We start from the raw sequence: 27,154 nt of genomic DNA, 5'->3' as shown, positions 1-27,154 counted from the left end.
CGCCTGGTCCGCCGGCTCTGAATCCTGCTCCGCGCCTGGTCCGCCGGCTCTGAATCCTGCTCCGTCCCTGGTACGCCGGCTCTGAAACCTGCTCCGTCCCTGGTACGCCGGCTCTGAATCCTGCTCCGTCCCTGGTCCGCCGGCTCTGAATCCTGCTCCGCGCCTGGTCCGCCGGGTCTGAATACTGCTCCGCGCCTGGTACGCCGGCTCTGAATCCTGCTCCGTCCCTGGTCCGCCGGCTCTGAATCCTGCTCCGTCCCTGGTCCGCCGGCTCTCAATCCTGCTCCGTCCCTGGTCCGCCGGCTCTGAAATTTGCTCCGTGCCTGGTCCGCTGGCTCTGAATCCTGCTCTGTGCCAGGTCCGCCGGCTCTGAATCCTGCTCCGTCCCTGGTCCGCCGGCTCTGAATCCTGCTCCGTCCCTGGTAAGCCGGCTCTGAATCCTGCTCCGTCCCTGGTCCGCCGGCTCTGAATCCTGCTCCGCCCCTGGTCCGCCTGCTCTGAATCCTGCTCCGCGCCTGGTCCGCCGGCTCTGAATACTGCTCCGCGACTGGTCCGCCGGCTCTGAATCCTGCACCGTGCCTGGTGCGCCGGCTCTGAATCCTGCTCCGTCCCTGGTCCTCCTGCTCCGTCCCTGGTCCGCCGGCTCTGAATCCTGCTCCGTCCCTGGTCCGCCGGCTCTGAATCATGCTCCGTCCCTGGTCCGCCGGCTCTGAATCCTGCTCCGTCCCTGGTCCGCCGGCTCTGAATCCTGCTCCGTCCCTGGTCCGCCGGCTCTGAATCATGCTCCGTCCCTGGTCCGCAGGCTCTGAATCCTGCTCCGTGCCTGGTGCGCCGGCTCTGAATCCTGCTCCGTCCCTGGTCCGCCGGCTCTGAATCCTGCTCCGTGCCTGGTCCGCCGGCTCTGAACCCTGCTCCGTCCCTGGTCCGCCGGCTCTGAACCCTGCTCCGTCCCTGGTCCGCCGGCTCTGAATCCTGCTCCGTCCCTGGTCCGCCGGCTCTGAATCCTGCTCCGTCCCTGGACCGCCGGCTCTGAATCCTGCTCCGTCCCTGGTCCGCCGGCTCTGAATCCTGCTCTGTCTCTGGTCCGCCGGCTCTGAATCCTGCTCCGTCCCTGGTCCGCCGGCTCTGAATCCTGCTCCGTCCCTGGTCCGCCGGCTCTGAATACTGCTCTGTCCCTGGTCCGCTGGCCCTCAATCCTGCTCCGTGCTTGGTCCGCCGGCTCTGAACCCTGCTCCGTCCCTGGTCCGCCGGCTCTGAATCCTGCTCCGTCCCTGGTCCGCCGGCTCTGAATCCTGCTCCGTCCCTGGTCCGCCGGCTCTGAATCCTGCTCCGTCCTTGGTCCGCCGGCTCTGAGTCCTGCTCTGTCTCTGGTCCGCCGGCTCTGAATCCTGCTCCGTTCCTGGTCTGCCGGCTCTGAATCCTGCTCCGCGCCTGGTCCGCCGGCTCTGAATACTGCTCCGCGCCTGGTCCGCCGGCTCTGAATCCTGCTCCGCGCCTGGTCCGCCGGCTCTGAATCCTGCTCCGCGCCTGGTCCGCCGGCTCTGAATCCTGCTCCGTCTCTGGTCCGACGGCTCTGAATCCTGCTCCGTCCCTGGTCCGCCGGCTCTGAATCCTGCTCCGTCCCTGGTCCGCCGGCTCTGAATACTGCTCCGTCCCTGGTCCGCCGGCTCTGAATCCTGCTCCGTCCCTGGTCCGCCGGCTCTGAATCCTGCTCCGTGCCTGGTCCGCCGGCTCTGAATCCTGCTCCGTGCCAGGTCCGCCGGCTCTGAATCCTGCTCCGTGCCTGGTCCGCCGGCTCTGAATCCTGCTCCGTCCCTGGTCCGCCGGCTCTGAATCCTGCTCCGTCCCTGGTAAGCCGGCTCTGAATCCTGCTCCGTGCCAGGTCCGCCGGCCCTGAATCCTGCTCCGTCCCTGGTCCGCCGGCTCTGAATCCTGCTCCGTCCCTGGTCCGCCGGCTCTGAATCCTGCTCCGCCCCTGGTCCGTCTGCTCTGAATCCTGCTCCGCGCCTGGTCCGCCGGCTCTGAATACTGCTCCGCGCCTGGTCCGCCGGCTCTGATTCCTGCTCCGCGCCTGGTCCGCCGGCTCTGAATCCTGCTCCGCGCCTGGTCCGCCTGCTCTGAATACTGCTCCGTCCCTGGTCTGCCGGCTCCCAATCCTGCTCCGTCCCTGGTCCGCCGGCTCTGAATCCTGCTCCGTACCTGGTCCGCCGGCTCTGAATCCTGCTCCGTGCCAGGTCCGCCGGCTCTGAATCCTGCGCACCTGGTCTGCCGGCTCTGAATCCTGCTCTGTCCGTGGTCCGCCGGCTCTGAATCCTGCTCCGTCCCTGGTCCGCCGGCCCTCAATCCTGCTCCGTGCCTGGTCCGCCGGCTCTGAATCCTGCTCCGTGCCTGGTCCGCCGGCTCTGAATCCTGCTCCGTGCCAGGTCCGCCGGCTCTGAATCCTGCTCCGTGCCTGGTCCGCCGGCTCTGAATCCTGCTCCGTCCCTGGTCCTCCTGCTCCGTCCCTGGTCCGCCGGCTCTGAATACTGCTCCGTCCCTGGTCAGACGGCTCTGAATCCTGCTCCGTCCCTGGTCCGCTGGCTCTGAATCCTGCTCCGTCCCTAGTCCAGCGGCTCTAAATCCTGCTCCGTCCCTGGTCCTCCAGCTCTGAATCCTGCTCCGTCCCTGGTCCGCCGGCTCTGAGTCCTGCTCCGTCCCTGGTCCGCCGGCTCTGAATCCTGCTCCGTCTCTGGTCCGCCGGCTCTGAATCCTGCTCCGTCCCTGGTCCGCCGGCTCTGAATACTGCTCCGTCCCTGGTCCGCCGGCTCTGAATCCTGCTCCGTCCCTGGTCCGCCGGCTCTGAATCCTGCTCCGTCCCTGGTCCGCCGGCTCTCAATCCTGCTCCGTCCCTGGTCCGCTGGCTCTGAATCCTGCTCCGTGCCTGGTCCGCCGGCTCTGAATCCTGCTCCGTGCCAGGTCCGCCGGCTCTGAATCCTGCTCCGTGCCTGGTCCGCCGGCTCTGAATCCTGCTCCGTCCCTGGTCCGCCGGCTCTGAATCCTGCTCCGTCCCTGGACCGCCGGCTCTGAATCCTGCTCCGCCCCTGGTCCGCCGGCTCTGAATCCTGCTCCGTCCCTGGTCCTCCGGCTCTGAATCCTGCTCCGTCTCTGGTCCGCTGGCTCTGAATCCTGCTCCGCGCCTGGTCCGCCGGCTCTGAATACTGCTCCGTCCCTGGTCCGCCGGCCCTCAATCCTGCTCCGTCCCTGGTCCGCCGGCTCTGAATCCTGCTCCGACCCTGGTCCGCCGGCTCTGAATCCTGCTCCGTCTCTGGTCCGCCGGCTCTGAATCCTGCTCCGTCCCTGGTCCGCCGGCTCTGAATCCTGCTCCGTCCCTGGTCCGCCGGCTCTGAATACTGCTCCGTCCCTGGTCCGCCGGCTCTCAATCCTGCTCCGTCCCTGGTCCGCCGGCTCTGAATCCTGCTCCGTGCCTGGTCCGCCGGCTCTGAATCCTGCTCCGTGCCAGGTCCGCCGGCTCTGAATCCTGCTCCGTGCCTGGTCCGCCGGCTCTGAATCCTGCTCCGTCCCTGGTCCGCCGGCTCTGAATCCTGCTCCGTCCCTGGACCGCCGGCTCTCAATCCTGCTCCGCCCCTGGTCCGCCGGCTCTGAATCCTGCTCCGCGCCTGGTCCGCTGCCTCTGAATACTGCTCCGCGCCTGGTCTGCCGGCTCTGAATCCTGCTCCGCGCCTGGTCCGCCGGCTCTGAATCCTGCTCCGTCCCTGGTCCGCCGGCTCTGAAACCTGCTCCGTCCCTGGTCTGCCTGCTCTGAATACTGCTCCGCGCCTGGTACGCCGGCTCTGAATCCTGCTCCGTCCCTGGTCCGCCGGCTCTGAATCCTGCTCCGTCCCTGGTCCGCCGGCTCTCAATCCTGCTCCGTCCCTGGTCCGCCGGCTCTGAAATTTGCTCCGTGCCTGGTCCGCTGGCTCTGAATCCTGCTCTGTGCCAGGTCCGCCGGCTCTGAATCCTGCTCCGTCCTTGGTCCGCCGGCTCTGAATCCTTCTCCGTCCCTGGTAAGCCGGCTCTGAATCCTGCTCCGTCCCTGGTCCGCCGGCTCTGAATCCTGCTCCGCCCCTGGTCCGCCTGCTCTGAATCCTGCTCCGCGCCTGGTCCGCCGGCTCTGAATACTGCTCCGCGCCTGGTCCGCCGGCTCTGAATCCTGCTCCGCGCCTGGTCCGCCGGCTCTGAATCCTGCTCCGTCCCTGGTCCGCCAGCTCTGAATACTGTTCCGTCCCTGGTCCGCCGGCTCTCAATCCTGCTCCGTCCCTGGTCCGCCGGTTCTGAATCCTGCTACGTACCTGGTCCGCCGGCTCTGAATCCTGCTCCGTGCCAGGTCCGCCGGCTCTGTCCCTGGTCCGCCGGCTCTGAATCCTGCTCCGTCCCTGGTCCGCTGGCCCTCAATCCTGCTCCGTGCCTGGTCCGCCGGCTCTGAATCCTGCTCCGTGACTGGTCCGCCGGCTCTGAATCCTGCTCCATGCCAGGTCCGCCGGCTCTGAATCCTGCTCCGTGCCTGGTGCGCCGGCTCTGAATCCTGCTCCGTCCCTGGTCCTCCTGCTCCGTCCCTGGTCCGCCGGCTCTGAATACTGCTCCGTCCCTGGTCCGCCGGCTCTGAATCCTGCTCCGTTTCTGGTCCGCAGGCTCTGAATCCTGCTCCAGGCCTGGTCAGACGGCTCTGAATCCTGCTCCGTCCCTGGTCCGCCGGCTCTGAATCCTGCTCCGTCCCTGGTCCGCCGGCTCTGAATCCTGCTCCGACCCTGGTCCGCCGGCTCTGAATCCTGCTCCGTCTCTGGTCCGCCGGCTCTGAATCCTGCTCCGTCCCTGGTCCGCCGGCTCTGAATCCTGCTCCGTCCCTGGTCCGCCGGCTCTGAATACTGCTCCGTCCCTGGTCCGCCGGCTCTCAATCCTGCTCCGTCCCTGGTCCGCCGGCTCTGAATCCTGCTCCGTGCCTGGTCCGCCGGCTCTGAATCCTGCTCCGTGCCAGGTCCGCCGGCTCTGAATCCTGCTCCGTGCCTGGTCCGCCGGCTCTGAATCCTGCTCCGTCCCTGGTCCGCCGGCTCTGAATCCTGCTCCGTCCCTGGACCGCCGGCTCTCAATCCTGCTCCGCCCCTGGTCCGCCGGCTCTGAATCCTGCTCCGCGCCTGGTCCGCTGCCTCTGAATACTGCTCCGCGCCTGGTCTGCCGGCTCTGAATCCTGCTCCGCGCCTGGTCCGCCGGCTCTGAATCCTGCTCCGTCCCTGGTCCGCCGGCTCTGAAACCTGCTCCGTCCCTGGTCTGCCTGCTCTGAATACTGCTCCGCGCCTGGTACGCCGGCTCTGAATCCTGCTCCGTCCCTGGTCCGCCGGCTCTGAATCCTGCTCCGTCCCTGGTCCGCCGGCTCTCAATCCTGCTCCGTCCCTGGTCCGCCGGCTCTGAAATTTGCTCCGTGCCTGGTCCGCTGGCTCTGAATCCTGCTCTGTGCCAGGTCCGCCGGCTCTGAATCCTGCTCCGTCCTTGGTCCGCCGGCTCTGAATCCTTCTCCGTCCCTGGTAAGCCGGCTCTGAATCCTGCTCCGTCCCTGGTCCGCCGGCTCTGAATCCTGCTCCGCCCCTGGTCCGCCTGCTCTGAATCCTGCTCCGCGCCTGGTCCGCCGGCTCTGAATACTGCTCCGCGCCTGGTCCGCCGGCTCTGAATCCTGCTCCGCGCCTGGTCCGCCGGCTCTGAATCCTGCTCCGTCCCTGGTCCGCCAGCTCTGAATACTGTTCCGTCCCTGGTCCGCCGGCTCTCAATCCTGCTCCGTCCCTGGTCCGCCGGTTCTGAATCCTGCTACGTACCTGGTCCGCCGGCTCTGAATCCTGCTCCGTGCCAGGTCCGCCGGCTCTGTCCCTGGTCCGCCGGCTCTGAATCCTGCTCCGTCCCTGGTCCGCTGGCCCTCAATCCTGCTCCGTGCCTGGTCCGCCGGCTCTGAATCCTGCTCCGTGACTGGTCCGCCGGCTCTGAATCCTGCTCCATGCCAGGTCCGCCGGCTCTGAATCCTGCTCCGTGCCTGGTGCGCCGGCTCTGAATCCTGCTCCGTCCCTGGTCCTCCTGCTCCGTCCCTGGTCCGCCGGCTCTGAATACTGCTCCGTCCCTGGTCCGCCGGCTCTGAATCCTGCTCCGTTTCTGGTCCGCAGGCTCTGAATCCTGCTCCAGGCCTGGTCAGACGGCTCTGAATCCTGCTCCGTCCCTGGTCCGCCGGCTCTGAATCCTGCTCCGTCCCTGGTCCGCCGGCTCTGAATCCTGCTCCGTCCCTGGTCCGCCGGCTCTGAATCATGCTCCGTCCCTGGTCCACAGGCTCTGAATCCTGCTCCGTGCCTGGTGCGCCGGCTCTGAATCCTGCTCCGTCCCTGGTCCGCCGGCTCTGAATCCTGCTCCGTGCCTGGTCCGCCGGCTCTGAACCCTGCTCCGTCCCTGGTCCGCCGGCTCTGAATCCTGCTCCGTCCCTGGTCCGCCGGCTCTGAATTCTGCTCCGTCCCTGGTCCGCCGGCTCTGAATCTTGCTCCGTCCCTGGTCCGCCGGCTCTGAATCCTGCTCTGTCTCTGGTCCGCCGGCTCTGAATCCTGCTCCGTCCCTGGTCCGCCGGCTCTGAATCCTGCTCCGTCCCTGGTCCGCCGGCTCTGAATAATGCTCTGTCCCTGGTCCGCCGGCCCTCAATCCTGCTCCGTCCCTGGTCCGCCGGCTCTGAATCCTGCTCCGACCCTGGTCCGCCGGCTCTGAATCCTGCTCCGTCTCTGGTCCGCCGGCTCTGAATCCTGCTCCGTCCCTGGTCCGCCGGCTCTGAATCCTGCTCCGTCCCTGGTCCGCCGGCTCTGAATACTGCTCCGTCCCTGGTCTGTCGGCTCTCAATCCTGCTCCGTCCCTGGTCCGCCGGCTCTGAATCCTGCTCCGTGCCTGGTCCGCCGGCTCTGAATCCTGCTCCGTGCCAGGTCCGCCGGCTCTGAATCCTGCTCCGTCCCTGGTCCGCCGGCTCTGAATCCTGCTCCGCCCCTGGTCCGCCGGCTCTGAATCCTGCTCCGCCCCTGGTCCGCCTGCTCTGAATCCTGCTCCGCGCCTGGTCCGCTGCCTCTGAATACTGCTCCGCGCCTGGTCCGCCGGCTCTGAATCCTGCTCCGCGCCTGGTCCGCCGGCTCTGAATCCTGCTCCGTCCCTGGTCCGCCGGCTCTGAAACCTGCTCCGTCTCTGGTCCGACGGCTCTGAATCCTGCTCCGCCAGCTCTGAATCCTGCCCCCTGCCTGGTCCGCCGGCTCTGAATCCTGCTCCGTGACAGGTCCGCTGGCTCTGAATCCTGCTCTGTGCCAGGTCCGCCGGCTCTGAATCCTGCTCCGTCCCTGGTCCGCCGGCTCTGAATCCTGCTCCGTCCCTCTTAAGCCGGCTCTGAATCCTGCTCCGTCCCTGGTCCGCCGGCTCTGAATACTGCTCCGCCCCTGGTCCGCCTGCTCTGAATCCTGCTCCGCGCCTGGTCCGCCGGCTCTGAATACTGCTCCGCGCCTGGTCCGCCGGCTCTGAATCCTGCTCCGCGCCTGGTCCGCCGGCTCTGAATCCTGCTCCGCGCCTGGTCCGCCGGCTCTGAATCCTGCTCCGTCTCTGGTTCGACGGCTCTGAATCCTACTCCGTCCCTGGTCCGCCGGCTCTGAATCCTGCTCCGTCCCTGGTCCGCCGGCTCTGAATACTGCTCCGTCCCTGGTCCGCCGGCTCTGAATCCTGCTCCGTCCCTGGTCCGCCGGCTCTGAATCCTGCTCCGTGCCTGGTCCGCCGGCTCTGAATCCTGCTCCGTGCCAGGTCCGCCGGCTCTGAATCCTGCTCCGTGCCTGGTCCGCCGGCTCTGAATCCTGCTCCGTCCCTGGTCCGCCGGCTCTGAATCCTGCTCCGTCCCTGGTAAGCCGGCTCTGAATCCTGCTCCGTGCCAGGTCCGCCGGCTCTGAATCCTGCTCCGTCCCTGGTCCGCCGGCTCTCAATCCTGCTCCGTCCCTGGTCCGCCGGCTCTGAATCCTGCTCCGCCCCTGGTCCGCCTGCTCTGAATCCTGCTCCGCGCCTGGTCCGCCGGCTCTGAATACTGCTCCGCGCCTGGTCCGCCGGCTCTGATTCCTGCTCCGCGCCTGGTCCGCCGGCTCTGAATCCTGCTCCGCGCCTGGTCCGCCGGCTCAGAATACTGCTCCGTCCCTGGTCTGCCGGCTCTCAATCCTGCTCCGTCCCTGGTCCGCCGGCTCTGAATCCTGCTCCGTACCTGGTCCGCCGGCTCTGAATCCTGCACCGTCCCTGGTCCGCCGGCTCTGAATCCTGCGCGCCTGGTCTGCCGGCTCTGAATCCTGCTCTGTCCCTGGTCCGCCAGCTCTGAATCCTGCTCCGTCCCTGGTCCGCCGGCCCTCAATCCTGCTCCGTGCCTGGTCCGCCGGCTCTGAATCCTGCTCCGTGCCTGGTCCGCCGGCTCTGAATCCTGCTCCATGCCAGGTCCGCCGGCTCTGAATCCTGCTCCGTGCCTGGTCCGCCGGCTCTGAATCCTGCTCCGTCCCTGGTCCTCCTGCTCCGTCCCTGGTCCGCCGGCTCTGAATACTGCTCCGTCCCTGGTCAGACGGCTCTGAATCCTGCTCCGTCCCTGGTCCGCCGGCTCTGAATCCTGCTCCGTCCCTAGTCCAGCGGCTCTAAATCCTGCTCCGTCCCTGGTCCTCCAGCTCTGAATCCTGCTCCGTCCCTGGTCCGCCGGCTATGAGTCCTGCTCCGTCCCTGGTCCGCCGGCTCTGAATCCTGCTCCGTCTCTGGTCCGCCGGCTCTGAATCCTGCTCCGTCCCTGGTCCGCCGGCTCTGAATACTGCTCCGTCCCTGGTCCGCCGGCTCTGAATCCTGCTCCGTCCCTGGTCCGCCGGCTCTGAATGCTGCTCCGTCTCTGGTCCGCAGGCTCTGAATCCTGCTCTGGGCCTGGTCCGCCGGCTCTGAATCCTGCTCCGTCCCTGGTCCGCTGGCTCTGAATCCTGCTCCGTCTCTGGTCCGCCGGCTCTGAATCCTGCTCCGTCTCTGGTCCGCAGGCTCTGAATCCTGCTCTGGGCCTGGTCCGCCGGCTCTGAATCCTGCTCCGTCCCTGGTCCGCCGGCTCTGAATCCTGCTCCACCAGCTCTGAATCCTGCTCCGTGCCTGGTCCGCCGGCTCTGAATCCTGCTCCGTCCCTGGTCATCCGGCTCTGAATCCTGCTCCGTCTCTGGTCCGCTGGCTCTGAATCCTGCTCTGTACCTGGTCCGCCGGCTGTGAATCCTGCTCCGTGCCTGGTCCGCCGGCTCTGAATCCTGCTCCGTCTCTGGTCCGCTGGCTCTGAGTCCTGCTCCGTCCCTGGTCCGCCGGCTCTGAATCCTGCTCCGTCTCTGGTCCGCCGGCTCTGAATCCTGCTCCGTCCCTGGTCCGCCGGCTCTGAATACTGCTCCGTCCCTGGTCCGCCGGCTCTGAATCCTGCTCCGTCCCTGGTCCGCCGGCTCTGAATCCTGCTCCGTCTCTGGTCCGCAGGCTCTGAATCCTGCTCTGGGCCTGGTCCGCCGGCTCTGAATCCTGCTCCGTCCCTGGTCCGCTGGCTCTGAATCCTGCTCCGTCTCTGGTCCGCCGGCTCTGAATCCTGCTCCGTGACAGGTCCGCTGGCTCTGAATCCTGCTCTGTGCCAGGTCCGCCGGCTCTGAATCCTGCTCCGTCCCTGGTCCGCCGGCTCTGAATCCTGCTCCGTCCCTGGTAAGCCGGCTCTGAATCCTGCTCCGTCCCTGGTCCGCCGGCTCTGAATACTGCTCCGCCCCTGGTCCGCCTGCTCTGAATCCTGCTCCGTCCCTAGTCCAGCGGCTCTAAATCCTGCTCCGTCCCTGGTCCTCCAGCTCTGAATCCTGCTCCGTCCCTGGTCCGCCGGCTCTGAGTCCTGCTCCGTCCCTGGTCCGCCGGCTCTGAATCCTGCTCCGTCTCTGGTCCGCCGGCTCTGAATCCTGCTCCGTCCCTGGTCCGCCGGCTCTGAATCCTACCTCCGTCCCTGGTCTGCCGGCTCTGAATCCTGCTCCGTCCCTGGTCCTCCGGCTCTGAATCCTGCTCCGTCTCTGGTCCGCTGGCTCTGAATCCTGCTCCGCGCCTGGTCCGCCGGCTCTGAATACTGCTCCGTCCCTGGTCCGCCGGCCCTCAATCCTGCTCCGTCCCTGGTCCGCCGGCTCTGAATCCTGCTCCGACCCTGGTCCGCCGGCTCTGAATCCTGCTCCGTCTCTGGTCCGCCGGCTCTGAATCCTGCTCCGTCCCTGGTCCGCCGGCTCTGAATCCTGCTCCGTCCCTGGTCCGCCGGCTCTGAATCTTGCTCCGTCCCTGGTCCGCCGGCTCTGAATCCTGCTCTGTCTCTGGTCCGCCGGCTCTGAATCCTGCTCCGTCCCTGGTCCGCCGGCTCTGAATCCTGCTCCGTCCCTGGTCCGCCGGCTCTGAATAATGCTCTGTCCCTGGTCCGCCGGCCCTCAATCCTGCTCCGTGCCTGGTCCGCCGGCTCTGAACCCTGCTCCGTCCCTGGTCCGCTGGCTCTGAATCCTGCTCCGTCCCTGGTCCGCCGGCTCTGAATCCTGCTCCGTCCCTGGTCCGCCGGCTCTGAATCCTGCTCCGTCCCTGGTCCGCCGGCTCTGAATCCTGCTCTGTCTCTGGTCCGCCGGCTCTGAATCCTGCTCCGTCCCTGGTCTGCCGGCTCTGAATCCTGCTCCGTTCCTGGTCCGCCGGCTCTGAATACTGCTCCGTCCCTGGTCCGCCGGCCCTCAGTCCTGCTCCGTCCCTGGTCCGCCGGCTCTGAATCCTGCTCCGACCCTGGTCCGCCGGCTCTGAATCCTGCTCCGTCTCTGGTCCGCCGGCTCTGAATCCTGCTCCGTCCCTGGTCTGCCGGCTCTGAATCCTGCTCCGTCCCTGGTCCGCCGGCTCTGAATACTGCTCCGTCCCTGGTCCGTCGGCTCTCAATCCTGCTCCGTCCCTGGTCCGCCGGCTCTGAATCCTGCTCCGTGCCTGGTCCGCCGGCTCTGAATCCTGCTCCGTGCCAGGTCCGCCGGCTCTGAATCCTGCTCCGTCCCTGGTCCGCCGGCTCTGAATCCTGCTCCGCCCCTGGTCCGCCGGCTCTGAATCCTGCTCCGCCCCTGGTCCGCCTGCTCTGAATCCTGCTCCGCGCCTGGTCCGCTGCCTCTGAATACTGCTCCGCGCCTGGTCCGCCGGCTCTGAATCCTGCTCCGCGCCTGGTCCGCCGGCTCTGAATCCTGCTCCGTCCCTGGTCCGCCGGCTCTGAAACCTGCTCCGTCCCTGGTCCGACGGCTCTGAATCCTGCTCCGCCAGCTCTGAATCCTGCCCCGTGCCTGGTCCGCCGGCTCTGAATCCTGCTCCGTGACAGGTCCGCTGGCTCTGAATCCTGCTCCGTCCCTGGTCCGCCGGCTCTGAATCCTGCTCCGTGCCTGGTCCGCCGGCTCTGAATCCTGCTCCGTCCCTGGTCCGCCGGCTCTGAATCCTGCTCCGTCCCTGGTAAGCCGGCTCTGAATCCTGCTCCGTCCCTGGTCCGCCGGCTCTGAATACTGCTCCGCCCCTGGTCCGCCTGCTCTGAATCCTGCTCCGCGCCTGGTCCGCCGGCTCTGAATACTGCTCCGCGCCTGGTCCGCCGGCTCTGAAACCTGCTCCGTCCCTGGTCCGACGGCTCTGAATCCTGCTCCGCCAGCTCTGAATCCTGCCCCGTGCCTGGTCCGCCGGCTCTGAATCCTGCTCCGTGACAGGTCCGCTGGCTCTGAATCCTGCTCCGTCCCTGGTCCGCCGGCTCTGAATCCTGCTCCGTGCCTGGTCCGCCGGCTCTGAATCCTGCTCCGTCCCTGGTCCGCCGGCTCTGAATCCTGCTCCGTCCCTGGTAAGCCGGCTCTGAATCCTGCTCCGTCCCTGGTCCGCCGGCTCTGAATACTGCTCCGCCCCTGGTCCACCTGCTCTGAATCCTGCTCCGCGCCTGGTCCGCCGGCTCTGAATACTGCTCCGCGCCTGGTCCGCCGGCTCTGAATCCTGCTCCGCGCCTGGTCCGCCGGCTCTGAATCCTGCTCCGCGCCTGGTCCGCCGGCTCTGAATCCTGCTCCGTCTCTGGTCCGACGGCTCTGAATCCTACTCCGTCCCTGGTCCGCCGGCTCTGAATCCTGCTCCGTCCCTGGTCCGCCGGCTCTGAATACTGCTCCGTCCCTGGTCCGCCGGCTCTGAATCCTGCTCCGTCCCTGGTCCGCCGGCTCTGAATCCTGCTCCGTGCTTGGTCCGCCGGCTCTGAATCCTGCTCCATGCCAGGTCCGCCGGCTCTGAATCCTGCTCCGTGCCTGGTCCGCCGGCTCTGAATCCTGCTCCGTCCCTGGTCCGCCGGCTCTGAATCCTGCTCCGTCCCTGGTAAGCCGGCTCTGAATCCTGCTCCGTGCCAGGTCCGCCGGCTCTGAATCCTGCTCCGCCCCTGGTCCGCCTGCTCTGAATCCTGCTCCGCGCCTGGTCCGCCGGCTCTGAATACTGCTCCGCGCCTGGTCCGCCGGCTCTGATTCCTGCTCCGCGCCTGGTCCGCCGGCTCTGAATCCTGCTCCGCGCCTGGTCCGCCGGCTCAGAATACTGCTCCGTCCCTGGTCTGCCGGCTCTCAATCCTGCTCCGTCCCTGGTCCGCCGGCTCTGAATCCTGCTCCGTACCTGGTCCGCCGGCTCTGAATCCTGCTCCGTGCCAGGTCCGCCGGCTCTGAATCCTGCGCGCCTGGTCTGCCGGCTCTGAATCCTGCTCTGTCCCTGGTCCGCCAGCTCTGAATCCTGCTCCGTCCCTGGTCCGCCGGCCCTCAATCCTGCTCCGTGCCTGGTCCGCCGGCTCTGAATCCTGCTCCGTGCCTGGTCCGCCGGCTCTGAATCCTGCTCCATGCCAGGTCCGCCGGCTCTGAATCCTGCTCCGTGCCTGGTCCGCCGGCTCTGAATCCTGCTCCGTCCCTGGTCCTCCTGCTCCGTCCCTGGTCTGCCGGCTCTGAATACTGCTCCGTCCCTGGTCAGACGGCTCTGAATCCTGCTCCGTCCCTGGTCCGCCGGCTCTGAATGCTGCTCCGTCCCTAGTCCAGCGGCTCTAAATCCTGCTCCGTCCCTGGTCCTCCAGCTCTGAATCCTGCTCCGTCCCTGGTCCGCCGGCTATGAGTCCTGCTCCGTCCCTGGTCCGCCGGCTCTGAATCCTGCTCCGTCTCTGGTCCGCCGGCTCTGAATCCTGCTCCGTCCCTGGTCCGCCGGCTCTGAATCCTGCTCCGTCTCTGGTCCGCCGGCTCTGAATCCTGCTCCGTCCCTGGTCTGCCGGCTCTGAATCCTGCTCCGTGCCTGGTCCGCCGGCTCTGAATACTGCTCCGTCCCTGGTCCGTCGGCTCTCAATCCTGCTCCGTCCCTGGTCCGCCGGCTCTGAATCCTGCTCCGTGCCTGGTCCGCCGGCTCTGAATCCTGCTCCGTGCCAGGTCCGCCGGCTCTGAATCCTGCTCCGTCCCTGGTCCGCCGGCTCTGAATCCTGCTCCGCCCCTGGTCCGCCGGCTCTGAATCCTGCTCCGCCCCTGGTCCGCCTGCTCTGAATCCTGCTCCGCGCCTGGTCCGCTGCCTCTGAATACTGCTCCGCGCCTGGTCCGCCGGCTCTGAATCCTGCTCCGCGCCTGATCCGCCGGCTCTGAATCCTGCTCCGTCCCTGGTCCGCCGGCTCTGAAACCTGCTCCGTCCCTGGTCCGACGGCTCTGAATCCTGCTCCGCCAGCTCTGAATCCTGCCCCGTGCCTGGTCCGCCGGCTCTGAATCCTGCTCCGTGACAGGTCCGCTGGCTCTGAATCCTGCTCCGTCCCTGGTCCGCCGGCTCTGAATCCTGCTCCGTGCCTGGTCCGCCGGCTCTGAATCCTGCTCCGTCCCTGGTCCGCCGGCTCTGAATCCTGCTCCGTCCCTGGTAAGCCGGCTCTGAATCCTGCTCCGTCCCTGGTCCGCCGGCTCAGAATACTGCTCCGCCCCTGGTCCGCCTGCTCTGAATCCTGCTCCGCGCCTGGTCCGCCGGCTCTGAATACTGCTCCGCGCCTGGTCCGCCGGCTCTGAATCCTGCTCCGCGCCTGGTCCGCCGGCTCTGAATCCTGCTCCGCGCCTGGTCCGCCGGCTCTGAATCCTGCTCCGTCTCTGGTCCGACGGCTCTGAATCCTACTCCGTCCCTGGTCCGCCGGCTCTGAATCCTGCTCCGTCCCTGGTCCGCCGGCTCTGAATACTGCTCCGTCCCTGGTCCGCCGGCTCTGAATCCTGCTCCGTCCCTGGTCCGCCGGCTCTGAATCCTGCTCCGTGCCTGGTCCGCCGGCTCTGAATCCTGCTCCATGCCAGGTCCGCCGGCTCTGAATCCTGCTCCGTGCCTGGTCCGCCGGCTCTGAATCCTGCTCCGTCCCTGGTCCGCCGGCTCTGAATCCTGCTCCGTCCCTGGTAAGCCGGCTCTGAATCCTGCTCCGTGCCAGGTCCGCCGGCTCTGAATCCTGCTCCGCCCCTGGTCCGCCTGCTCTGAATCCTGCTCCGCGCCTGGTCCGCCGGCTCTGAATACTGCTCCGCGCCTGGTCCGCCGGCTCTGATTCCTGCTCCGCGCCTGGTCCGCCGGCTCTGAATCCTGCTCCGCGCCTGGTCCGCCGGCTCAGAATACTGCTCCGTCCCTGGTCTGCCGGCTCTCAATCCTGCTCCGTCCCTGGTCCGCCAGCTCTGAATCCTGCTCCGTACCTGGTCCGCCGGCTCTGAATCCTGCTCCGTGCCAGGTCCGCCGGCTCTGAATCCTGCGCGCCTGGTCTGCCGGCTCTGAATCCTGCTCTGTCCCTGGTCCGCCAGCTCTGAATCCTGCTCCGTCCCTGGTCCGCCGGCCCTCAATCCTGCTCCGTGCCTGGTCCGCCGGCTCTGAATCCTGCTCCGTGCCTGGTCCGCCGGCTCTGAATCCTGCTCCATCCCAGGTCCGCCGGCTCTGAATCCTGCTCCGTGCCTGGTCCGCCGGCTCTGAATCCTGCTCCGTCCCTGGTCCTCCTGCTCCGTCCCTGGTCCGCCGGCTCTGAATACTGCTCCGTCCCTGGTCAGACGGCTCTGAATCCTGCTCCGTCCCTGGTCCGCCGGCTCTGAATGCTGCTCCGTCCCTAGTCCAGCGGCTCTAAATCCTGCTCCGTCCCTGGTCCTCCAGCTCTGAATCCTGCTCCGTCCCTGGTCCGCCGGCTATGAGTCCTGCTCCGTCCCTGGTCCGCCGGCTCTGAATCCTGCTCCGTCTCTGGTCCGCCGGCTCTGAATCCTGCTCCGTCCCTGGTCCGCCGGCTCTGAATACTGCTCCGTCCCTGGTCCGCCGGCTCTGAATCCTGCTCCGTCCCTGGTCCGCCGGCTCTGAATCCTGCTCCGTCTCTGGTCCGCAGGCTCTGAATCCTGCTCTGGGCCTGGTCCGCCGGCTCTGAATCCTGCTCCGTCCCTGGTCCGCTGGCTCTGAATCCTGCTCCGTCTCTGGTCCGCCGGCTCTGAATCCTGCTCCGTCTCTGGTCCGAAGGCTCTGAATCCTGCTCTGGGCCTGGTCCGCCGGCTCTGAATCCTGCTCCGTCCCTGGTCCGCCGGCTCTGAATCCTGCTCCACCAGCTCTGAATCCTGCTCCGTGCCTGGTCCGCCGGCTCTGAATCCTGCTCCGTCCCTGGGCATCCGGCTCTGAATCCTGCTCCGTCTCTGGTCCGCTGGCTCTGAATCCTGCTCTGTACCTGGTCCGCCGGCTGTGAATCCTGCTCCGTGCCTGGTCCGCCGGCTCTGAATCCTGCTCCGTCTCTGGTCCGCTGGCTCTGAGTCCTGCTCCGTCCCTGGTCCGCCGGCTCTGAATCCTGCTCCGTCTCTGGTCCGCCGGCTCTGAATCCTGCTCCGTCCCTGGTCCGCCGGCTCTGAATACTGCTCCGTCCCTGGTCCGCCGGCTCTGAATCCTGCTCCGTCCCTGGTCCGCCGGCTCTGAATCCTGCTCCGTCTCTGGTCCGCAGGCTCTGAATCCTGCTCTGGGCCTGGTCCGCCGGCTCTGAATCCTGCTCCGTCCCTGGTCCGCCGGCTCTGAATCCTGCTCCGTGCCTGGTCCGCCGGCTCTGAATCCTGCTCCATGCCAGGTCCGCCGGCTCTGAATCCTGCTCCGTGCCTGGTCCGCCGGCTCTGAATCCTGCTCCGTCCCTGGTCCGCCGGCTCTGAATCCTGCTCCGTCCCTGGTAAGCCGGCTCTGAATCCTGCTCCGTGCCAGGTCCGCCGGCTCTGAATCCTGCTCCGCCCCTGGTCCGCCTGCTCTGAATCCTGCTCCGCGCCTGGTCCGCCGGCTCTGAATACTGCTCCGCGCCTGGTCCGCCGGCTCTGATTCCTGCTCCGCGCCTGGTCCGCCGGCTCTGAATCCTGCTCCGCGCCTGGTCCGCCGGCTCAGAATACTGCTCCGTCCCTGGTCTGCCGGCTCTCAATCCTGCTCCGTCCCTGGTCCGCCGGCTCTGAATCCTGCTCCGTACCTGGTCCGCCGGCTCTGAATCCTGCTCCGTGCCAGGTCCGCCGGCTCTGAATCCTGCGCGCCTGGTCTGCCGGCTCTGAATCCTGCTCTGTCCCTGGTCCGCCAGCTCTGAATCCTGCTCCGTCCCTGGTCCGCCGGCCCTCAATCCTGCTCCGTGCCTGGTCCGCCGGCTCTGAATCCTGCTCCGTGCCTGGTCCGCCGGCTCTGAATCCTGCTCCATGCCAGGTCCGCCGGCTCTGAATCCTGCTCCGTGCCTGGTCCGCCGGCTCTGAATCCTGCTCCGTCCCTGGTCCTCCTGCTCCGTCCCTGGTCAGACGGCTCTGAATCCTGCTCCGTCCCTGGTCCGCCGGCTCTGAATGCTGCTCCGTCCCTAGTCCAGCGGCTCTAAATCCTGCTCCGTCCCTGGTCCTCCAGCTCTGAATCCTGCTCCGTCCCTGGTCCGCCGGCTATGAGTCCTGCTCCGTCCCTGGTCCGCCGGCTCTGAATCCTGCTCCGTCTCTGGTCCGCCGGCTCTGAATCCTGCTCCGTCCCTGGTCCGCCGGCTCTGAATACTGCTCCGTCCCTGGTCCGCCGGCTCTGAATCCTGCTCCGTCCCTGGTCCGCCGGCTCTGAATCCTGCTCCGTCTCTGGTCCGCAGGCTCTGAATCCTGCTCTGGGCCTGGTCCGCCGGCTCTGAATCCTGCTCCGTCCCTGGTCCGCTGGCTCTGAATCCTGCTCCGTCTCTGGTCCGCCGGCTCTGAATCCTGCTCCGTCTCTGGTCCGAAGGCTCTGAATCCTGCTCTGGGCCTGGTCCGCCGGCTCTGAATCCTGCTCCGTCCCTGGTCCGCCGGCTCTGAATCCTGCTCCACCAGCTCTGAATCCTGCTCCGTGCCTGGTCCGCCGGCTCTGAATCCTGCTCCGTCCCTGGGCATCCGGCTCTGAATCCTGCTCCGTCTCTGGTCCGCTGGCTCTGAATCCTGCTCTGTACCTGGTCCGCCGGCTGTGAATCCTGCTCCGTGCCTGGTCCGCCGGCTCTGAATCCTGCTCCGTCTCTGGTCCGCTGGCTCTGAGTCCTGCTCCGTCCCTGGTCCGCCGGCTCTGAATCCTGCTCCGTCTCTGGTCCGCCGGCTCTGAATCCTGCTCCGTCCCTGGTCCGCCGGCTCTGAATACTGCTCCGTCCCTGGTCCGCCGGCTCTGAATCCTGCTCCGTCCCTGGTCCGCCGGCTCTGAATCCTGCTCCGTCTCTGGTCCGCAGGCTCTGAATCCTGCTCTGGGCCTGGTCTGCCGGCTCTGAATCCTGCTCCGTCCCTGGTCCGCCGGCTCTGAATCCTGCTCCGTGCCTGGTCCGCCGGCTCTGAATCCTGCTCCATGCCAGGTCCGCCGGCTCTGAATCCTGCTCCGTGCCTGGTCCGCCGGCTCTGAATCCTGCTCCGTCCCTGGTCCGCCGGCTCTGAATCCTGCTCCGTCCCTGGTAAGCCGGCTCTGAATCCTGCTCCGTGCCAGGTCCGCCGGCTCTGAATCCTGCTCCGCCCCTGGTCCGCCTGCTCTGAATCCTGCTCCGCGCCTGGTCCGCCGGCTCTGAATACTGCTCCGCGCCTGGTCCGCCGGCTCTGATTCCTGCTCCGCGCCTGGTCCGCCGGCTCTGAATCCTGCTCCGCGCCTGGTCCGCCGGCTCAGAATACTGCTCCGTCCCTGGTCTGCCGGCTCTCAATCCTGCTCCGTCCCTGGTCCGCCGGCTCTGAATCCTGCTCCGTACCTGGTCCGCCGGCTCTGAATCCTGCTCCGTGCCAGGTCCGCCGGCTCTGAATCCTGCGCGCCTGGTCTGCCGGCTCTGAATCCTGCTCTGTCCCTGGTCCGCCAGCTCTGAATCCTGCTCCGTCCCTGGTCCGCCGGCCCTCAATCCTGCTCCGTGCCTGGTCCGCCGGCTCTGAATCCTGCTCCGTGCCTGGTCCGCCGGCTCTGAATCCTGCTCCATGCCAGGTCCGCCGGCTCTGAATCCTGCTCCGTGCCTGGTCCGCCGGCTCTGAATCCTGCTCCGTCCCTGGTCCTCCTGCTCCGTCCCTGGTCAGACGGCTCTGAATCCTGCTCCGTCCCTGGTCCGCCGGCTCTGAATGCTGCTCCGTCCCTAGTCCAGCGGCTCTAAATCCTGCTCCGTCCCTGGTCCTCCAGCTCTGAATCCTGCTCCGTCCCTGGTCCGCCGGCTATGAGTCCTGCTCCGTCCCTGGTCCGCCGGCTCTGAATCCTGCTCCGTCTCTGGTCCGCCGGCTCTGAATCCTGCTCCGTCCCTGGTCCGCCGGCTCTGAATACTGCTCCGTCCCTGGTCCGCCGGCACTGAATCCTGCTCCGTCCCTGGTCCGCCGGCTCTGAATCCTGCTCCGTCTCTGGTCCGCAGGCTCTGAATCCTGCTCCGTCTCTGGTCCGCCGGCTCTGAATCCTGCTCCGTCTCTGGTCCGCTGGCTCTGAATCCTGCTCCGTCTCTGGTCCGCCGGCTCTGAATCCTGCTCCGTCTCTGGTCCGAAGGCTCTGAATCCTGCTCTGGGCCTGGTCCGCCGGCTCTGAATCCTGCTCCGTCCCTGGTCCGCCGGCTCTGAATCCTGCTCCACCAGCTCTGAATCCTGCTCCGTGCCTGGTCCGCCGGCTCTGAATCCTGCTCCGTCCCTGGTCATCCGGCTCTGAATCCTGCTCCGTCTCTGGTCCGCTGGCTCTGAATCCTGCTCTGTACCTGGTCCGCCGGCTGTGAATCCTGCTCCGTGCCTGGTCCGCCGGCTCTGAATCCTGCTCCGTCTCTGGTCCGCTGGCTCTGAGTCCTGCTCCGTCCCTGGTCCGCCGGCTCTGAATCCTGCTCCGTCCCTGGTAAGCCGGCTCTGAATCCTGCTCCGTGCCAGGTCCGCCGGCTCTGAATCCTGCTCCGCCCCTGGTCCGCCTGCTCTGAATCCTGCTCCGCGCTTGGTCCGCCGGCTCTGAATACTGCTCCGCGCCTGGTCCGCCGGCTCTGATTCCTGCTCCGCGCCTGGTCCGCCGGCTCTGAATCCTGCTCCGCGCCTGGTCCGCCGGCTCAGAATACTGCTCCGTCCCTGGTCTGCCGGCTCTCAATCCTGCTCCGTCCCTGGTCCGCCGGCTCTGAATCCTGCTCCGTACCTGGTCCGCCGGCTCTGAATCCTGCTCCGTGCCAGGTCCGCCGGCTCTGAATCCTGCGCGCCTGGTCTGCCGGCTCTGAATCCTGCTCTGTCCCTGGTCCGCCAGCTCTGAATCCTGCTCCGTCCCTGGTCCGCCGGCCCTCAATCCTGCTCCGTGCCTGGTCCGCCGGCTCTGAATCCTGCTCCGTGCCTGGTCCGCCGGCTCTGAATCCTGCTCCATGCCAGGTCCGCCGGCTCTGAATCCTGCTCCGTGCCTGGTCCGCCGGCTCTGAATCCTGCTCCGTCCCTGGTCCTCCTGCTCCGTCCCTGGTCAGACGGCTCTGAATCCTGCTCCGTCCCTGGTCCGCCGGCTCTGAATGCTGCTCCGTCCCTAGTCCAGCGGCTCTAAATCCTGCTCCGTCCCTGGTCCTCCAGCTCTGAATCCTGCTCCGTCCCTGGTCCGCCGGCTATGAGTCCTGCTCCGTCCCTGGTCCGCCGGCTCTGAATCCTGCTCCGTCTCTGGTCCGCCGGCTCTGAATCCTGCTCCGTCCCTGGTCCGCCGGCTCTGAATACTGCTCCGTCCCTGGTCCGCCGGCTCTGAATCCTGCTCCGTCCCTGGTCCGCCGGCTCTGAATCCTGCTCCGTCTCTGGTCCGCAGGCTCTGAATCCTGCTCTGGGCCTGGTCCGCCGGCTCTGAATCCTGCTCCGTCCCTGGTCCGCTGGCTCTGAATCCTGCTCCGTCTCTGGTCCGCCGGCTCTGAATCCTGCTCCGTCTCTGGTCCGAAGGCTCTGAATCCTGCTCTGGGCCTGGTCCGCCGGCTCTGAATCCTGCTCCGTCCCTGGTCCGCCGGCTCTGAATCCTGCTCCACCAGCTCTGAATCCTGCTCCGTGCCTGGTCCGCCGGCTCTGAATCCTGCTCCGTCCCTGGGCATCCGGCTCTGAATCCTGCTCCGTCTCTGGTCCGCTGGCTCTGAATCCTGCTCTGTACCTGGTCCGCCGGCTGTGAATCCTGCTCCGTGCCTGGTCCGCCGGCTCTGAATCCTGCTCCGTCTCTGGTCCGCTGGCTCTGAGTCCTGCTCCGTCCCTGGTCCGCCGGCTCTGAATCCTGCTCCGTCTCTGGTCCGCCGGCTCTGAATCCTGCTCCGTCCCTGGTCCGCCGGCTCTGAATACTGCTCCGTCCCTGGTCCGCCGGCTCTGAATCCTGCTCCGTCCCTGGTCCGCCGGCTCTGAATCCTGCTCCGTCTCTGGTCCGCAGGCTCTGAATCCTGCTCTGGGCCTGGTCCGCCGGCTCTGAATCCTGCTCCGTCCCTGGTCCGCCGGCTCTGAATCCTGCTCCGTGCCTGGTCCGCCGGCTCTGAATCCTGCTCCATGCCAGGTCCGCCGGCTCTGAATCCTGCTCCGTGCCTGGTCCGCCGGCTCTGAATCCTGCTCCGTCCCTGGTCCGCCGGCTCTGAATCCTGCTCCGTCCCTGGTAAGCCGGCTCTGAATCCTGCTCCGTGCCAGGTCCGCCGGCTCTGAATCCTGCTCCGCCCCTGGTCCGCCTGCTCTGAATCCTGCTCCGCGCCTGGTCCGCCGGCTCTGAATACTGCTCCGCGCCTGGTCCGCCGGCTCTGATTCCTGCTCCGCGCCTGGTCCGCCGGCTCTGAATCCTGCTCCGCGCCTGGTCCGCCGGCTCAGAATACTGCTCCGTCCCTGGTCTGCCGGCTCTCAATCCTGCTCCGTCCCTGGTCCGCCGGCTCTGAATCCTGCTCCGTACCTGGTCCGCCGGCTCTGAATCCTGCTCCGTGCCAGGTCCGCCGGCTCTGAATCCTGCGCGCCTGGTCTGCCGGCTCTGAATCCTGCTCTGTCCCTGGTCCGCCAGCTCTGAATCCTGCTCCGTCCCTGGTCCGCCGGCCCTCAATCCTGCTCCGTGCCTGGTCCGCCGGCTCTGAATCCTGCTCCGTGCCTGGTCCGCCGGCTCTGAATCCTGCTCCATGCCAGGTCCGCCGGCTCTGAATCCTGCTCCGTGCCTGGTCCGCCGGCTCTGAATCCTGCTCCGTCCCTGGTCCTCCTGCTCCGTCCCTGGTCAGACGGCTCTGAATCCTGCTCCGTCCCTGGTCCGCCGGCTCTGAATGCTGCTCCGTCCCTAGTCCAGCGGCTCTAAATCCTGCTCCGTCCCTGGTCCTCCAGCTCTGAATCCTGCTCCGTCCCTGGTCCGCCGGCTATGAGTCCTGCTCCGTCCCTGGTCCGCCGGCTCTGAATCCTGCTCCGTCTCTGGTCCGCCGGCTCTGAATCCTGCTCCGTCCCTGGTCCGCCGGCTCTGAATACTGCTCCGTCCCTGGTCCGCCGGCACTGAATCCTGCTCCGTCCCTGGTCCGCCGGCTCTGAATCCTGCTCCGTCTCTGGTCCGCAGGCTCTGAATCCTGCTCTGGGCCTGGTCCGCCGGCTCTGAATCCTGCTCCGTCCCTGGTCCGCTGGCTCTGAATCCTGCTCCGTCTCTGGTCCGCCTGCTCTGAATCCTGCTCCGTCTCTGGTCCGAAGGCTCTGAATCCTGCTCTGGGCCTTGTCCGCCGGCTCTGAATCCTGCTCCGTCCCTGGTCCGCCGGCTCTGAATCCTGCTCCACCAGCTCTGAATCCTGCTCCGTGCCTGGTCCGCCGGCTCTGAATCCTGCTCCGTCCCTGGTCATCCGGCTCTGAATCCTGCTCCGTCTCTGGTCCGCTGGCTCTGAATCCTGCTCTGTACCTGGTCCGCCGGCTGTGAATCCTGCTCCGTGCCTGGTCCGCCGGCTCTGAATCCTGCTCCGTCTCTGGTCCGCTGGCTCTGAGTCCTGCTCCGTCCCTGGTCCGCCGGCTCTGAATCCTGCTCCGTCTCTGGTCCGCCGGCTCTGAATCCTGCTCCGTCCCTGGTCCGCCGGCTCTGAATACTGCTCCGTCCCTGGTCCGCCGGCTCTGAATCCTGCTCCGTCCCTGGTCCGCCGGCTCTGAATCCTGCTCCGTCTCTGGTCCGCAGGCTCTGAATCCTGCTCTGGGCCTGGTCCGCCGGCTCTGAATCCTGCTCCGTCCCTGGTCCGCTGGCTCTGAATCCTGCTCCGTCTCTGGTCCGCCGGCTCTGAATCCTGCTCCGTGACAGGTCCGCTGGCTCTGAATCCTGCTCTGTGCCAGGTCCGCCGGCTCTGAATCCTGCTCCGTCCCTGGTCCGCCGGCTCTGAATCCTGCTCCGTCCCTGGTAAGCCGGCTCTGAATCCTGCTCCGTCCCTGGTCCGCCGGCTCTGAATACTGCTCCGCCCCTGGTCCGCCTGCTCTGAATCCTGCTCCGTCCCTAGTCCAGCGGCTCTAAATCCTGCTCCGTCCCTGGTCCTCCAGCACTGAATCCTGCTCCGTCCCTGGTCCGCCGGCTCTGAGTCCTGCTCCGTCCCTGGTCCGCCGGCTCTGAATCCTGCTCCGTCTCTGGTCCGCCGGCTCTGAATCCTGCTCCGTCCCTGGTCCGCCGGCTCTGAATCCTACCTCCGTCCCTGGTCTGCCGGCTCTGAATCCTGCTCCGTCCCTGGTCCTCCGGCTCTGAATCCTGCTCCGTCTCTGGTCCGCTGGCTCTGAATCCTGCTCCGCGCCTGGTCCGCCGGCTCTGAATACTGCTCCGTCCCTGGTCCGCCGGCCCTCAATCCTGCTCCGTCCCTGGTCCGCCGGCTCTGAATCCTGCTCCGACCCTGTTCCGCCGGCTCTGAATCCTGCTCCGTCTCTGGTCCGCCGGCTCTGAATCCTGCTCCGTCCCTGGTCCGCCGGCTCTGAATCCTGCTCCGTCCCTGGTCCGCCGGCTCTGAATACTGCTCCGTCCCTGGTCCGCCGGCTCTGAATCCTGCTCCGTCCCTGGTCCGCCGGCTCTGAATCCTGCTCCGTGCCTGGTCCGCCGGCTCTGAATCCTGCTCCGTGCCAGGTCCGCCGGCTCTGAATCCTGCTCCGTGCCTGGTCCGCCGGCTCTGAATCCTGCTCCGTCCCTGGTCCGCCGGCTCTGAATCCTGCTCCGTCCCTGGACCGCCGGCTCTGAATCCTGCTCCGCCCCTGGTCCGCCGGCTCTGAATCCTGCTCCGCCCCTGGTCCGCCTGCTCTGAATCCTGCTCCGCGCCTGGTCCGCTGCCTCTGAATACTGCTCCGCGCCTGGTCCGCCGGCTCTGAATCCTGCTCCGCGCCTGGTCCGCCGGCTCTGAATCCTGCTCCGTCCCTGGTCCGCCGGCTCTGAAACCTGCTCCGTCCCTGGTCCGCCGGCTCTGAATCCTGCTCCGCCAGCTCTGAATCCTGCTCCGTGCCTGGTCCGCCGGCTCTGAATCCTGCTCCGTCCCTGGTCCTCCGGCTCTGAATCCTGCTCCGTCTCTGGTCCGCTGGCTCTGAATCCTGCTCCGTCCCTGGTCCGCCGGCTCTGAATCCTGCTCCGTGCCTGGTCCGCCGGCTCTGAATCCTGCTCCGTCCCTGGTCCGCCGGCTCTGAATCCTGCTCCGTCCCTGGTAAGCCGGCTCTGAATCCTGCTCCGTCCCTGGTCCGCCGGCTCTGAATACTGCTCCGCCCCTGGTCCGCCTGCTCTGAATCCTGCTCCGCGCCTGGTCCGCCGGCTCTGAATACTGCTCCGCGCCTGGTCCGCCGGCTCTGAATCCTGCTCCGCGCCTGGTCCGCCGGCTCTGAATCCTGCTCCGCGCCTGGTCCGCCGGCTCTGAATCCTGCTCCGTCTCTGGTCCGACGGCTCTGAATCCTACTCCGTCCCTGGTCCGCCGGCTCTGAATCCTGCTCCGTCCCTGGTCCGCCGGCTCTGAATACTGCTCCGTCCCTGGTCCGCCGGCTCTGAATCCTGCTCCGTCCCTGGTCCGCCGGCTCTGAATCCTGCTCCGTGCCTGGTCCGCCGGCTCTGAATCCTGCTCCGTCCCTGGTAAGCCGGCTCTGAATCCTGCTCCGTCCCTGGTCCGCCGGCTCTGAATACTGCTCCGCCCCTGGTCCGCCTGCTCTGAATCCTGCTCCGTCCCTAGTCCAGCGGCTCTAAATACTGCTCCGTCCCTGGTCCTCCAGCTCTGAATCCTGCTCCGTCCCTGGTCCGCCGGCTCTGAGTCCTGCTCCGTCCCTGGTCCGCCGGCTCTGAATCCTGCTCCGTCTCTGGTCCGCCGGCTCTGAATCCTGCTCCGTCCCTGGTCCGCCGGCTCTGAATCCTACCTCCGTCCCTGGTCTGCCGGCTCTGAATCCTGCTCCGTCCCTGGTCCTCCGGCTCTGAATCCTGCTCCGTCTCTGGTCCGCTGGCTCTGAATCCTGCTCCGCGCCTGGTCCGCCGGCTCTGAATACTGCTCCGTCCCTGGTCCGCCGGCCCTCAATCCTGCTCCGTCCCTGGTCCGTCGGCTCTGAATCCTGCTCCGACCCTGGTCCGCCGGCTCTGAATCCTGCTCCGTCTCTGGTCCGCCGGCTCTGAATCCTGCTCCGTCCCTGGTCCGCCGGCTCTGAATCCTGCTCCGTCCCTGGTCCGCCGGCTCTGAATACTGCTCCGTCCCTGGTCCGCCGGCTCTCAATCCTGCTCCGTCCCTGGTCCGCCGGCTCTGAATCCTGCTCCGTGCCTGGTCCGCCGGCTCTGAATCCTGCTCCGTGCCAGGTCCGCCGGCTCTGAATCCTGCTCCATGCCTGGTCCGCCGGCTCTGAATCCTGCTCCGTCCCTGGTCCGCCGGCTCTGAATCCTGCTCCGTCCCTGGACCGCCGGCTCTGAATCCTGCTCCGCCCCTGGTCCGCGGGCTCTGAATCCTGCTCCGCCCCTGGTCCGCCTGCTCTGAATCCTGCTCCGCGCCTGGTCCGCTGCCTCTGAATACTGCTCCGCGCCTGGTCCGCCGGCTCTGAATCCTGCTCCGCGCCTGGTCCGCCGGCTCTGAATCCTGCTCCGTCCCTGGTCCGCCGGCTCTGAAACCTGCTCCGTCCCTGGTCCGCCGGCTCTGAATCCTGCTCCGCCAGCTGAATCCTGCTCCGCGCCTGGTCCGCCGGCTCTGAATCCTGCTCCGTGACAGGTCCGCTGGCTCTGAATCCTGCTCTGTGCCAGGTCCGCCGGCTCTGAATCCTGCTCCGTCCCTGGTCCGCCGGCTCTGAATCCTGCTCCGTCCCTGGTAAGCCGGCTCTGAATCCTGCTCCGTCCCTGGTCCGCCGGCTCTGAATCCTGCTCCGTCCCTGGTCCGCCGGCTCTGAATACTGCTCCGTCCCTGGTCCGCCGGCTCTCAATCCTGCTCCGTCCCTGGTCCGCCGGCTCTGAATCCTGCTCCGTGCCTGGTCCGCCGGCTCTGAATCCTGCTCCGTGCCAGGTCCGCCGGCTCTGAATCCTGCTCCGCGCCTGGTCCGCCGGCTCTGAATACTGCTCCGTCCCTGGTCCGCCGGCCCTCAATCCTGCTCCGTCCCTGGTCCGCCGGCTCTGAATCCTGCTCCGACCCTGGTCCGCCGGCTCTGAATCCTGCTCCGTCTCTGGTCCGCCGGCTCTGAATCCTGCTCCGTCCCTGGTCCGCCGGCTCTGAATCCTGCTCCGTCCCTGGTCCGCCGGCTCTGAATACTGCTCCGTCCCTGGTCCGCCGGCTCTCAATCCTGCTCCGTCCCTGGTCCGCCGGCCCTGAATCCTGCTCCGTGCCTGGTCCGCCGGCTCTGAATCCTGCTCCGTGCCAGGTCCGCCGGCTCTGAATCCTGCTCCATGCCTGGTCCGCTGGCTCTGAATCCTGCTCCGTCCCTGGTCCGCCGGCTCTGAATCCTGCTCCGTCCCTGGACCGCCGGCTCTGAATCCTGCTCCGCCCCTGGTCCGCCGGCTCTGAATCCTGCTCCGCCCCTGGTCCGCCTGCTCTGAATCCTGCTCCGCGCCTGGTCCGCTGCCTCTGAATACTGCTCCGCGCCTGGTCCGCCGGCTCTGAATCCTGCTCCGCGCCTGGTCCGCCGGCTCTGAATCCTGCTCCGTCCCTGGTCCGCCGGCTCTGAAACCTGCTCCGTCCCTGGTCCGCCGGCTCTGAATCCTGCTCCGTGCCTGGTCCGCCGGCTCTGAATCCTGCTCCGTCCCTGGTCCTCCGGCTCTGAATCCTGCTCCGTCTCTGGTCCGCTGGCTCTGAATCCTGCTCTGTACCTGGTCCGCCGGCTGTGAATCCTGCTCCGTGCCTGGTCCGCCGGCTCTGAATCCTGCTCCGTCTCTGGTCCGCTGGCTCTGAGTCCTGCTCCGTCCCTGGTCCGCCGGCTCTGAATCCTGCTCCGTCTCTGGTCCGCCGGCTCTGAATCCTGCTCCGTCCCTGGTCCGCCGGCTCTGAATACTGCTCCGTCCCTGGTCCGCCGGCTCTGAATCCTGCTCCGTCCCTGGTCCGCCGGCTCTGAATCCTGCTCCGTCTCTGGTCCGCAGGCTCTGAATCCTGCTCTGGGCCTGGTCCGCCGGCTCTGAATCCTGCTCCGTCCCTGGTCCGCTGGCTCTGAATCCTGCTCCGTCTCTGGTCCGCCGGCTCTGAATCCTGCTCCGTGACAGGTCCGCTGGCTCTGAATCCTGCTCTGTGCCAGGTCCGCCGGCTCTGAATCCTGCTCCGTCCCTGGTC

The sequence above is a fragment of the Hypanus sabinus genome, chromosome X2 (assembly GCF_030144855.1).
Source record: "Hypanus sabinus isolate sHypSab1 chromosome X2, sHypSab1.hap1, whole genome shotgun sequence".
Lineage (NCBI taxonomy): Eukaryota > Metazoa > Chordata > Chondrichthyes > Myliobatiformes > Dasyatidae > Hypanus > Hypanus sabinus.
This window is presented reverse-complemented; position numbering follows the sequence as displayed.